This window comes from Hyla sarda, chromosome 6 (assembly GCF_029499605.1).
Source record: "Hyla sarda isolate aHylSar1 chromosome 6, aHylSar1.hap1, whole genome shotgun sequence".
In the NCBI taxonomy this organism is placed as follows: Eukaryota; Metazoa; Chordata; class Amphibia; order Anura; family Hylidae; genus Hyla; species Hyla sarda.
The window spans coordinates 98,523,290-98,537,727 of record NC_079194.1 but is presented as its reverse complement, the minus strand read 5'-3'; the positions used below and the strand labels follow the sequence as shown (position 1 = coordinate 98,537,727).

The following is a 14,438-nucleotide window of genomic DNA, read 5'->3' as shown; positions in this document are numbered from 1 at the left end:
TTGTGCTTCAATGGGTAGCAAAATCAGCTGCACAAAATATGCAGAAAACTTATGCAGCAGATCCTGTACATGTGAACGTACCATAAGGACACAAGGCGTACATGTACACACTGTGCCTGCTCCTACTGTGTTGTATAAATCATTAGCTGGAACCCTCAGCTAATGCCAGACATCACCAATCAGGCTGATGTCTGACATTCACCCTTTAGACGCCGCTATCAAAGTTAATGGCGGTGTCTAAAAGTGTTAAAACGCATGTGATAGTCAGGGAAGCTGATCGGGACCACCGCAGAAAAATCGCAAAGTCCTAATCAGCTAAGAAGTGGCCCTGCCGGGCTCACTGTTGTTAGAACGGCATTCCAGCAATATAGGCAGCCTATATAAATAGAACGCCAATAACACTGATCAATGCAGTGCTATAGTGCAGCATTGTTCAGTGTTTGCAAACAAAAGGAGACCTGTGACAGTTCCCTAAATTTGCACTTTGGTTTTTTCCTCCTCATCTTCTAAAAATCATAACGCTTTCAATTTTCTCCCTATTTAACTATTTGAAGGCTTGTTTTTTTGAGCCACCAAATTTGCATTGGAATGACATCAATCATTTGTCCAGAATTGCTGAGTTTTGGTCACTTCATATACCTTCATATATAAAAAAAAAATAATCAAAAAGTTCAATCTAAACAAAATGGTACTGCTAAATAATACAGATCATGAGCCTCATACATCCCAATATACAGAAAAATAAGAGTTATAGGGGTCAGAGGATAATTTGAAACATACACAGTTTCCTACAAAAAGCTATAACTACCTAGTTATCTACCTACCTGGCTACCTACTTACCTGCCCTTTTACTGTGCAGGAGGGCATTATAACAGTTAGGGGCCTATAGATGGGGAGAATGTATAGAGGAGGGGATGGCACTGTAAGAAATGCAGAGTGTAACTTGTTTGTCTTACATATGTTTTGGCTTGAAGAAGTCGACATGGCGGTCTGATGCGGACAGAGAAGAAAACGAAAAAGGGCAACACTGATCTGAAAAAATGTTGATTGTGAGTCCTGAAATGTAACTGTAATCATTTACAGTATATGGTATACACATCCAGTATACAGCTGGTGTCTATCTCTATATAACTAAAAACGACAAAGAACAAAGCGCTCCATAGTGTATTAAAAGAGTAACTTATCAGGCAACTTATGCACTGAAAAGGAGGCTCACCTGGTAATGTTGTGTACCCGCATACACAACAATGGTGAGCGCATATAGTGTCCGCAGCCAGCCGGCTGAGCAAGAGATAATGTAAAGGCAGACTTCAGACAGAGGTGCCGGCTTTCAATGGCGCAGGTCACAGGACAAGCATGGATGAGTAAAAGAAAGGGTAGTTTATTCTCCCAGCATGCAACGCGTTTCACTGCAGCAGCAGCTTCATCAGGCGGAGTCCCGGTTGCTATCAGCTTCGATCAAAGTTGATCTCAGTGTCCAAAGCTGGAGAAATCCATACCGGCTAGTTCAGCGGAGCTGTTCCGGATCGCCACGGTGAAATTGTGGCATCTCAGGCGGCTGATAGGACAGCAGGAGGTGCCTTACCTTCTTCCCGGCTGTCCGATCCGCGTTTGATTGCTCCAAGCCTGAAATCCAGGCTTGAGCAATCAAGCACAGAAAACACTGATCAATGATGCATTTCTATGGCAATGCATTGAACATTGTCTGAAATCAGTGTATGCAGTGTTATAGCCCCTAGAGGGGGCTATAACACTGCATAAAAAAAGTTAATAAATGAGATTTAACCCCTTCCCTAATAAAAATCAGAATCACCCCCCTTTTCCCATAAAAAAAAAAAAAAAAAAGTGTGTAAATGGAAAATAAAAACAAACATGTGGTATCGTCACATGCGGAAATGTCCGTACTATAAAATATATTGTTAATGAAACCTCACAGTCAATAGCGTACGCGCAAAAGAAACAGAATACCCCCAAAGTTACAAAATTGCATTTTTTCTTCAATTTTGTCGCACAATGATTTTTTTTTCGTTTCAAAGTAGAATTGGTGGCGCAAAAAAAAAAGCCATCATATGGATTTTTAGGTGCAAAATTAAAAGGGTTATGATTTTTAAAATGTAAGGAGGAAAAACCCAAAGTGCAAAAACGGAGAAATGCTTGGTCTTTATTCAGTACAGTATGTTGTATTATCCAGTTATTGTGTGTTGGTATGTATTTCCTCCTTGTATACAGGTATTATTGGTCATGGAAAATTATCTTACCTACGCTATATATATATTTCATTTTATTTTGTATGTAGAAGTGGTGCACGAGGAGGGATTTGGGTAGAATAGGGGCGGGGCAGACAATTGGGGGCCCTTGCTTTATTTGGTCCGGGGGCCCTGAGTGTTGTCAGTCCACCCCTGCACATGACATAAACGTAAGACAACTTAGAGGACAGTGGTTTGTTTAGCAAGTCCTACAGCTCATTAACCTCCATTGTCAGAGATAGATCTGCCTGGGGCTTTAAGTAGCCAAGTATTGTTAGTGCCGTAATGGGACATAATGAGACCTTTTATGATTTTTACTACGAGTGCTGATTATAATTGCTTGGATATAACCTGCGCAGAACCCGTAATGTCATTTTTATCATTTCATTTTTATATTGTTTGTTAAAATCCCACAGACCTCATAGCTATAGTAACGTAAATTCTTCTTTCTGAAATGTTCACCTACTTACCAGGCTCTGGGGAAATGTTGTATTGCATTCTGACCATTGAAATCAATGGCAGACCATTTCAATCATGGATGCTTTGTCTCTCTGAGCAGTAGGCAGTCTTGTTTAGTGACTGTCCACTCTGTATTATAGAGGGGGTCCTGAAAGGGTCCCTTGTGAAATAGGGCATATTATTAGCTTCATTAGACAACAGCTTTATTAGACAACAGCTGCTACTCTTTACCATGCCAATGAGGGTTGTATTAAAGTACACCGTAGATTCTGCATATTACAGTATATAAGATACAGCGTTACACTCTTCCCTCCCACTGCCTTGACTGTGTACATGTCCATAGATGGGCAATTTGATTCAGCTATTTCTGATTTCAGGGCCTCAATAACCCAGCATGGCCACTACATAATGTATGGAAAGAGGAGTGCATAAATGGGAAAAAAAAGTCCCAGAAAAAAACTTTAGGGTACATTCACATGTACAGGATCTGCTGCATATTTTGTGCAGCTGATTTTGTTACCCATTAACTTCAATGGGTAGCCAAATCAGCTTCAGAAAATATGCAGAAAAAAATGTAGCAGATTCTGTACGTGTGAGGTGGTGTCCCTGTTTTCATGGCCACATTTTTTTTTATACCGATTGAAGTCATGGGCAGCAAAATCTGCAAAAGCAGATCTGCAGCAGAAAATATACACGTGTGAACATACCCCTAAAAGGGAAGTACAAAGTAAAAAAGAGGCAAAATGCAGCCATAAAAACAGGGACACCACTGGTCCACAGGTATAGCAGCTCATCCACATTCATGAAATGCTACAACACAGAGAGCTCATTGAAAGAGGGGCAGAACTCTTCTGGAAGAAAGCAGCCATTTCCCCCCCCCCCCCCCCCCTAATTCAGCACATCCCCTTTAAAGCTCAAGTCCAGTTTTGCTCGGCAGCAGGATATATGTTTTCATTTTCGTGACACCTCCAAGCTGATACTATGGCATTAAACATATAGACTTGGAAGAACTCCCATATAATTCTATGGGACTTCCTTAAATGTGGCAGTCTCTCGCAAGTCTCAAGCTCGGACTTGTGCTTTAAATATATAGACCAGGAAGATCTGGACAAGCATGGACTTCTGTAGGGCATAGATAGAGTTGTTGAAGAACATCTAGCAGTGAATTTTATTTACCATTTTAGCTACTGGAATATAAACAAATTGTACTGGAATAAGATGCGCCAACCTAATAAAAGCCACACAATATAAACTGCCATAGATTTCCTCTATAATTTTTGCCCATTTCTGAGAAAAATTATAGCAAATGTGTTTGACCATGACAGGCATTGCCCCAACCACTAAGCCCTGCCTACATTTTTGTTAGTTATAATGCCGCCAGAGCGCCAAAGGGGATAAAAATTGCAAAACATGTGTGTAGCAAATTGTTTCCTCCCAAAACCTGGTTCAAAGCATACAAATAATAAACCTCCATAAATTATATGAAAAAATAAAGGAGCTGCATTGCGGCAGGAACAGCCCATTAATGCAAAACCATCACAACCACAAGTCATCAGAGTGGTCGACGAAAACTTCTCTCCACCTCACCAGTCTGGATTGATAGATCTCTCTCCATTTGGGTATAGGTGAGATCTTTCAATCAAGATCAACAGGGAGGGGAGAAGCTGTTGGGGACAGCCCTGTTGACTAGTGGTTTAGGCAGCAGAAAATTATTAGCTGGTCCCTTTAAGAAAAATGACTACTCAGGACAAATATGCCTCGGTTATATCTTTAAGTGTCTCCTGATTTACATTCCATTAGTCTCAGTCATCCTGAGGATCAAATTTTTCCAAGAATGAAATTCACCAGGGGGCCGGCATGGTTCACTTTTCCTCTAGTTCCCCTTTGATTTTGCTGACTTAACATATCTGGGCTCATCTTGTGCATGGCTTCTGGAGTCACATGGAAATCGATATTCGTAACATGATGCAGTGGCTGTGAAGAAATATCAGCCATATTGCTGGGAGCGTGCAGGGTGTAGTCTCGGAAGCGCTGGGAGGATTACAGAGCTGTTCATTAATAGTTTCTGATAATTAGTGTCTGTAGAAGTGTTTTACAAATTAGAACAAAAATGCATCGGGCTCTTTGCTTCCAAAGAATAATTAATTGCTTCTTTTATTGTACTGTACATTTACAACCATATGTCCTTAGAAAGCAGGTGGGAATCCATGGGGCTGGAGTCTCCATGGCAACTGCATCGCGGACCCTGGCCTTTTCCAATGCATGCTGTCTCTGTCACATAGATGGGACAATCATGTGGTTGTTCTCAAGGTGATGGAAATGTGACCTAATAAAATGTGTTTACATGTGAACCTGGTATGGTTTCAAAAATAGTTCACCATAATGTAGTAGGGATTAGTCTATTCAAGACCATTAATGCCAATGTGACATTCAAGAATCATAAGTGTCATCATGATAAGAGGTTTCTAAACCAGACCGGCCTACTTTGAAGCAATAACTTATAGTGTTAGTACTATACTTTGATCCTGTGTGACCTTCAGCTGCAGCACGAGAAGACGCAGGCCACACTGGGCGGTGCAGTTGTCTCTCCAAATGTACTATTCTCAGTGAAGTTCTGTGTCTGAGCGCTATTCTGGTGAATGGGACTTGTGCACAGAACTTCGCTAAGCATGGTATGTCAACTTTTGAGAAATTACTTTTAGAAGATCTTTTCTTATAGGTTTGTGTAGAGCCATTCCTCTGTTACAGTGTGGCAAAAAAGTATTTAGTCAGCCACCAACTGTGCAAGTTCTCCCAATTAAAAAGAGAGGCCTGTAATTTTCATCATAGGTATACCTCAACTATGAGAGACATAATGAGAAAAAAAATCCATAAAATCACATTGTCTGGTTTTTAAAGAATTAATTTGCAAATTATGGTGGAAAATAAGTATTTGGTCACCTACAAACAAGCAAGATTTCTGGCTCTCACAGACCTGTAACTTCTTCTTTAAGAGTCTCCTCTGTCCTCCTTGTTACCTGTATTAACAAAAATCCCAGAACCACATGGGAGGACCTAATGAACCTGCATAGAGCTGGGACCAAAGTAACAAAGGCTACCATCAGTAACACACTACACCACCAGGGACTCAAATCATGCAGTGCCAGACGTGTCCCCCTACTTAAGCCAGTACATATTCGGGCCCGTCTGAAGTTTGATAGAGAGCATTTGGATGATCCAGAAGAGCATTGGGAGAATGTCATATGAGACCAAAGTAGAACTTTTTTGTAAAAACTCAACTCGTCGTGTTTGGCAGAGAAAGAATGCTGTCTTGCATCCATAGAACACCATACCTACTTTGAAGCATGGGGGTGGAAACATCATGCTTTGGGGCTGTTTTTCAGCTAAGGGATCAGGATGACTAATCCGTGTGAAAGAAAGAATGAATAGGGTCCATGTATCGTGAGATTTTTAGTGAAAAATGCAAGGGCATTGAAGATGAAACGGTCTTCCAGCATGACAATGATCCCAAACACACCGCCTGGGCAACAAAGGAGTGGCTTCAGAAGAAGCATTTCAAGATCCTGGAGTGGCCTAGCCAGTCTCCAGATCTCAACCCATAGAAAACCTTTGGAGGGAGTTGAATGTCCATGTTGCCCAGCGACAGCCCTAAAACATCACTGCTCTAGAGGAGATCTGCATGGAGGAATGGGCCAAAATACCAGCAAAAATGTGTGAAAAACTTTGTGAAGACTTACAGAAAACGTTTGACCTCTGTCATTGCCAACAAAGGGTATATAACAAAGTATTGAGATTAACCTTTGTCATTGACCAAATACTTATTTTCCACTATAATTTGCAAATACGTTCTTTAACCCCTTCATGACCCAGGGTTTTTCCGTTTTTGCACTTTCGTTTTTTTCCTCCTATCTTTAAAAAATCATACCTCTTTCAATTTTGCACCTAAAAATCCACATGATGGCTTATTTTTTGCACCATCAATTCTACTTTGTAATGATATGAGTCATTTTACCCAAAAATCTATGGCGAAACGTAAAAAATTATTGTGCAACAAAATTGAAGAAAAAACACCATTTTGTAATTTTGGGGGCTTCAGTTTCTATGCAGTGAATTTTTTGGTAAAAATGACACCTTCTTTTTATTCTATAGGTCCATTTAATTAAGATGATACCCTACTTACAAAGGTTTGATTTTGTTGTAGATCCCTATCAGACCCCTATAACTTTTTTATTTTTTCGCATATGAGGGCTCATTTTTTGTGCCGTGATCTGACGTTTTTAGCTGTACCATTTTTGTAATGATTGGACTTTTTGATAGCTTTTTATTCATTTTTTCATGATATAAATGGCGTACGTCATTGACTGTGTTTTTTAATTAATGATGTATTTTTATAATTCGGACATTTTTGCACGCGGCATGTCCGCGGCATATGTTTATTTTTGTTTACACAGGTTTTTTTTTTTTTAAATGGGAAAAGTGGGTGATTCTTACTTTTATTGGGGAAGGGGTTAAATGATCTTTATTAACTTTTTTTTCCCACTTTTTTTTTGCAATATTATAGCTCCCATAGAGGACTATGACATGCAGCATATTGATCTGTCATACTGTTCAATGCTATGCCATAGCATAGCATTGATCAGTGTTTCTGCTGCTTGACTGCTCATGCCTGGACCTCAGGCACAGAGCAGTAATTCTGCGATCGGACACGGAGGAGAAAGGTAAGGTACCCTCCTTGTGCCCTCCAGCTGTTCAGGATGCCGCGATTTTGCCACGCCGGTCCCGAAAAGCCCACTGAGCTAACCGGCACTTATTAGCTTTCACTTTAGATGCAGTGATCAACTTTGGAAAGAGGCATTACCCAGCAGGTGTGACATCATCTGAAGAGGAGAGGAGAACTTCCTCCCTCACTCTGCTACATACAGCCCAGAGTAGTTCAGTGTGACATGAGCTATGATTGCCTAAAGCTGCACACACACCCCTCAGCACTCCAGACTGCATTTCCTAATTTTGGACTTCTGCAAGGCAAGCAGGAGTCCAAAGTATGTGCAAGAGATGGGGAAAATGTGCTCTGGACAAGTAGGGAGACACCTAGTGGCAGCTTTTTTAAACACAAATAAAGCATAGAAAACTTCATTTTTTTAAACAAACTACATTAGAAAGATTTTTGATTTACCATAAGGAGTGCAATGGCAAAAATTAGTTTTAATGAGATAATGAGAGTGCCCTTTTAAGTCTTCTTCTAAGGAAATCTCATTTGTTCCTTGATAAATGTCTAGCTATAGACTAAAAACAAAGGCAAGCTTAATGTGCAGCCTTCACGTACACTGCATTAAGACAAAGTGAAACACATGTCACATTCTTAGATCAGATTGCAAGATATATTGACAATCCATGGATTAGTCCATCCACAGCAGTCTGTCTCAGTGTGACATCTCTCTCTACACCTCTTTGCGACCTGTTGGGTCCTCTGAGCCCTCTCAGCAGCTGCTGCCTGGAATAATAAGGCGAGTAATGTTGGTTTGCATAATTCATGATTACAAGGTGCATGTATTTGTTGATAGGAAAAATATTTCATCTACACGGCTGCACATGTAACCCCGAGTCACCAACTGAGGGAAATAACTGCTTATGTATGTAGTGGATGTAGTTTCTCAAAGTGATTAGCGATGCTAATATTATTAGTACTGATAATATATATATATATATATATATATATATATATATATACACACACAAACATATATTTTTTCAGTACTACTATTATTATTAGCATTATTATGCTTTAAATGATCCTAATCCCAAAATTCAAAGAGGGTGTCCATGTCCGCCCCTGTTTTAAAGAGTTTTAAAGAGTGTCCTGATGATAAGCAATTGTCATGGTGTCCACCAGCAAGTGTTTAGTTTTCCTGCAGCGCCACCACAGACCACTTTAACATTACAGTTTAATGAACAGTATTTTGTCAAGCTCCAATATACCTTTCTGTTGTCTTGTTGATATCTTAAAGGGGTACTCTGCCCCTGGCATCTTATCCCCTATCCAAAGGATAGGGGATAAGATGTTAGATCGCCGCGGTCCCGCTGCTGGGGACCCCGGGGATCGCCGCTGCGGCACCCCGCCATCATTACTGCATAGAGCGAGTTCGCTCTGTGCGTAATGACGGGCGATACAGGGGCCGGAGCAGCGTGACGCCTTGGCTCCGCCCCTCATGACATCAGGGGTATTCCGCCCCTAGACATCTTATCCCCTATCCTTTGGATAGTGTATAAGATGTCTAGGGGCGGAATACCCCTTTAAGCCTATATAAACCTGATTCAGGGACAGACAGAAGACAATACTGTTACATGGCATCAACTTCAAGGCATTTGTATTTCAGAAAGATTTGCCTTGAAGTTACCATGCATGTATGTAGTGGTGTACTTAGAGCAATAAGAGTCCCATATCAAAACTAAATAGGACCCCTGCAGACACTGCTTCAAGTCATCACACCCGACCATCTGCTCATTGCTTGTTCCCTGCTTAGTTTACCTGCTAAAGCATAACTCTAGTATTGCCCTCTTGGCTAGTCTGCAAAGTTCGGTGTCAACTGCACACAATGGGCAGTAGAATTGCTGAGTCAACTGTCGGATACCCAGAGAGTTCCATGCACGAGTCCTATTAAAGGGGTACTCCTCTGGAAAACATTTTCTTTTAAATCAACTAGGGCCAGAAAGTTAAACAGATCTGTAAATTACTTATACTAAAAAAATCTTAATCCTTCCAGTACTTTTCAGCTGCTGCATGCTCCACAGGAAGTTATTTTCTTTTTGAATTTCCTGTCTTACCACAGTGCTCTCTGCTGACACCTCTGTCTATGTTAGGAACTGTCCAGAGCAAGAGAGATTTGCTATGGGGATTTGCTCCTACTCTGGACAGTCCCTAAAATGAACAGATGTGTCAGCAGAGAGCACTGTGGTCAGGCAGAAAGGAAATTCAAAAATAAAAGAACTTCCTGTGGAGTATACAGCAGCTGATAAGTACTGGAATTATTAAGATTTTTAAATAGAAGTAATTTACAAATCTGTTTACCTTTCTGGCACCAGTTAAAAACATTTTTTTCCAGTGTAGTACCCCTTTAACAAGAAAAGGGTTCATGCATGGAACTTGCTTGGTGTCCCAGCAACCTGGCTGCCAATGTGCAACATTTCTCCAACTTAGCAGAATGGCTAAGAAAGCAATGCTGGAGTTATATGTTAAATACCTGCTGGCATTACCCCTCCTCTTTTTTGCTTAGATTGCTATAAATGTAGGGAGCTGCACATACTCTAGCCCAATGGAAAGAGACTTGAGAAATAGAGTCAGCTTCAGATAGACCCTTAGCAGCTTTATGGTATCAGTATGGCATATACCCCATATTGATACATTCCACCCAACAGGTTGGGCTTGGGGTTTTTTTTGTTATAAGGTGGTTTTAATAATGTGGTTTTAATAATATGGTGGGTGCTCATGTGGACAGGACTAAAACCATCCCAAAATTGTATATTGAAATGTTGAAGAGTATGTGGATGATAAATCAGCAGATATGTTCTTTTACTGCATATTGCTATATGGTATTTAGGTCATAGCAGCCTTGCACATTGTGAAAAGTACCATAGGACAGTTGGAGGCCGGCAAAAGTGTCTCTAATTTTTGTAATGTACTAATAGGAACCTGTCACAAGGCTTCTAACTACCACCATAATAATAGTTTAAAAATGCCCAATGCTGTACAATGGTAGAAAATAATGTTATGACATAGCGCCCACTAAATGCCGGGTCCCTAATTACATCCTATCTGGTTTGATGGACTCCAAGATGCATCATCACAAGCCACCCTTTGCATGCCCTGTGGGTCATCAAGCCAGAAGAGAGGGCCTTATTCCCACTGGTACAGGGTTTTGAGAACCTGTGCAGGAAAGATTGTGGTTTTTGTTGTGCAGTACAGAAACAATGTCAGGTCCTTTTGTCTTTTGTGGCAAAACGTGACACAGAGATGATATGATCTTTGCAGTGGGCACCCCTCGGTGTTTTTCATGCTGAACTATGGCATGGATTTAAAGAAGGAAGTGAAATGTCATTTCTTTTACAAAGACATAGCTTAGCTGCATTAAATGGGGCTATACCACGTCCAAAATACTGCTATCTATCACCATGCCATGCTCACATTGAGAAAGGGGCAGTTTAACCCCGAAACACGTCTGTGTACTACTTAGCTAAATAAACTACTTGTTATTCATTCTGCACATCTGATGCAAGTTCTTCAAGTAGATAGCGCCTGAATAAATTTGGACCCTTCTCTCCTCTATTCATCGCTCAGATTCTATTGTGTGAACATACCCTTACTGCACAGTGAAGTTCCCCTTTAATACATAAGGTTATTTGCTTCATCACTCCATTACTTACCCATGTTAGACATTTTCTTTCATTTAGATTCCTTAGATTAGGGTTAAATCTGATGTGCCAAAGCCAAAAGTACAGGACTGGAAAAGAAATGTGATTAGTCATTAGAAAACATTGCTTTTCAATAAGATTACAGATTGAAAGGTTTAGAACCTGCCATGTTATTTACCATTCTGTAGAAGAAAATTATATTTAACGCAATAGAAATGAAGTTTGTACTGGCGCCTCGGAGCCGACGAAGGGGAAGAAGGTTATAAATAACTTACCGGAGATCACTTTTTGTTGTTGGTTTTCTAATTGGCCTAAATACATTCTAATAATCAGAAGCAAGATTAAAGGAGAACTCCAGAATAAAAAAAAAATTGTCCTCCATACTGCTGGCAGTAAAAAAATAAATAGATACATACCTTTATTCGCTCCCCCGTTGCCTCCGGTAACTCACTCCGGTCTCTGCCATGATCCTCTTCCTGGTTGCCGGTGGTTGGTGAGTCATACTGCACTCAGCCAATTACTGGCCACAGCGAAGTCCCGACTCGGCCGGAGATAGGCTGAGCGGCAGTGTGATGTTTTCGTCCGCGGCCATACTGCACTCAGCCAATTACTGGCCACAGCGAAGTCCCGACTCGGCCGGCGATAGGCTGAGCGGCAGTGTGATGTTTTTGTCCGCGACCATACTGCACTCAGCCAATTACTGGCCACAGCGAAGTCCCGACTCGGCCGGCGATAGGCTGAGCGGCAGTGTGATGTTTTTGTCCGCGACCATACTGCACTCAGCCAATTACTGGCCACAGCGAAGTCCCGACTCGGCCGGCGATAGGCTGAACGGCAGTGTGATGTTTTCGTCCGCGGCCGAAAACGTCACACTGCCGCTCAGCCTATCGCCGGCCGAGTCGGGACTTCGCTGCGGCCGGTGATTGGCTTAGTGCAGTATGACTCACCAACCACCGGCAACCAGGAAGAGGATCGCGGCGGAGACCGGAGTGGGTTACTGGAGGCATCGGGGGAGTGAAGGAAGGTATGTATCTATTTAATTTTTTACTGCCAGCAGTATGGAGGACAATGTTTCTATTCTGGAGTTCTCTTTTAAGGGTGTGTTCACATCTTCAGGTTTTTAGTTGCAGTTATCAAATAAAAAGTCAAGAATGGATTAGAAAAGAGGAGAAGTCTTTCTTAAATACATGTCCTTCATGTATGATCTGTACCTGAATTTGTATTCAATAATTTTAATTAAAAGCCTGAACGTGTGAACACACCCCTAGCGTGAGCTCATATATTGCAGATGTGGCAGAGGGGTGCCTGTGATACAGATAAACCTTGCCAAAATGCAGATTGCATTGATTTTCATAGTTTACTGTGTGGACAGTGAGAAATTACTTTTAACTGCAACCAATTTGAAATGTCATATGCATGTTGGTACAGATTTGGTCGCTGTGTTTTTACCCAGCTTAAGGCTGGGTTCACACTATGATTTAACTATACGGAAACAGAATACGGCTGGGCGAAAATCAGGCGCTCCCATATTCCAGCCGGACCTGGCCCGGACCTAACTCATTTCAATGAGCTGACAGGAGTCAAACAGTGACTCCGGTCGGCTCATTTTTGCCCCGTATCTGGTTTTGTGACCAGACCTAAAACCGCGGCATACCACGGGAAACGGAAGCGCCCATTTTTTTCGCTCCACCGAGCCGTATCCAGTTCCCTTATAGTTAAATTGTAGTGTGAACCCATCCTAACAGATATGTTTCTATCAACAAATGTTTTTAGAAGATTCATTCTTTTTGTGTAAATGCTTGATGTGTTTTGTTGATATAAATGATTTTGGTAATTTCATATTAGATTATTTTGGTAAATAATATACTATTAGGATTTAGAAACTACTATTTATGGTTAAAGGAGTACTATAATGCAGGAAAATGTATCCACTATCAGAAGCATAGGGGATTAGTGTCAAATCACTAGGAGTCAGATCACTGGGTCCCCCAGCAATCTTCTTCATGGCACCCCGGCAGTCCCAAGGACCAACATTCCCCTTCCCTGTATCTCTATGGGAAAGCTGGAGATACCCGCTGCATCTCCAGCTCTCCCATAGAGATTCATGTAGGGGCTGTGTTGGCAGCTGCTTCATGGGGGGGTTGACACTCCCCGTTCCTGGGGAGAGCCAGGATGCCAGGGGGAAGTTGTGGTTAAGTCACCAGTAGATAGATGTGATGAACCTCAAATATCCCTTTTAGATTCTCTACTCAATTGTCAAAAGAGAGGGACTGTGCAATTGGTGTAAAGTCTATCCACCTTGGGGCACTAGTGACAATGGGGGAGATTTATCAAAACCTGTCCAGAGGAAAACCTGCCTAGTTGCCCATAGCAACCAATCAGATCACTTCTTTCATTTTTAACAAGGCCTCTGAAAAATGAAAGAAACTGATTGGTTGCTATGGGCAACTGTGCAAGTTTTCCTTTGCACAGGTTTTGATAAATCTCCCCCAATGTCCTAACGAGTGGTTTGTGGAAGGCCCTTTGTGTTCTGTGTGCAGTAGAAAACAAGATGCCAGGACTTTAAGGGTGTTGTAGCATAATGGGTGATTTTTACTGGACTTCTTTCACATAGTGGAGGCACATATCTTGAACAGTTCTAAAAACAACAGTACCTGAGATGGTAGATAGTACTGAAGGAGTTAATCCTTATGGAGTGTAAATGTTCACTTGAGCAGTTCCTGAGTTGGTAAATTCCTGAAGACTTTAGAAAAACTCTGTAGGTTGGCTGCTTACAGGACACGTTCATCTGGTCCACAAAGGCACAGATTGTTAGGGAGTGTTGTAAACTGTTATCCCTTCAGCCTTGTAGAAAGTTCAAAAGTAAAAATCAGGGTAATGTTCTTACACAGGATATCTGTAGTCCTCTGTGTAGTAGCCGGTATTGGTACACACAATCCTGGTAAACAAACCTTGTAAGCTATTATGCTCAAACTTCATCTTGTAAAACAACAGCACCAACTAATCTAAAAGATCGCTTGGCCTAGAGTGAATGTGGTGAGAGAAAAGTAGATTTACCAGGGAGAATATAAAACCTCACCTATATACTATTAAATTCTAGAGAATACAGAGTTAAAGGGGTACTCTAGTGGAAAACTACCGTATATATATATTTTTTTTAAATGAACTGGTGCCAGAAAGTTAAACAAATTTGTATTTTACTTCTATTAAAAAATCTTAATCCTGCCAGTACCTATTAGCAGCTGTATGCTACAAAGGAAATTCTTTTTTTTTTTTTGTCTTGTCCACAGTGCTCTCTGCTAACACCTCTGTCCGTGTCAGGAACTG

The 14,438-nt window shown here is 41.2% G+C and overlaps 1 protein-coding gene and 1 long non-coding RNA gene across 12 annotated transcripts in view; one reads left to right on the top strand and one right to left on the bottom strand.

The window, feature by feature from the left end:
- Positions 1-14,438, top strand: part of CADPS (calcium dependent secretion activator) — a 560,269-nt gene that overhangs the window by 43,911 nt on the left and 501,920 nt on the right. The gene's annotated exons all lie outside the window — the stretch shown is intronic.
- On the bottom strand, positions 4,566-11,652 carry LOC130275898 (uncharacterized). Its single transcript, XR_008844946.1, has 3 exons — positions 11,528-11,652; positions 11,124-11,200; positions 4,566-4,736 (listed from the first exon to the last, which is right to left on the bottom strand). It is a non-coding gene; the product is annotated as an uncharacterized LOC130275898 (long non-coding RNA).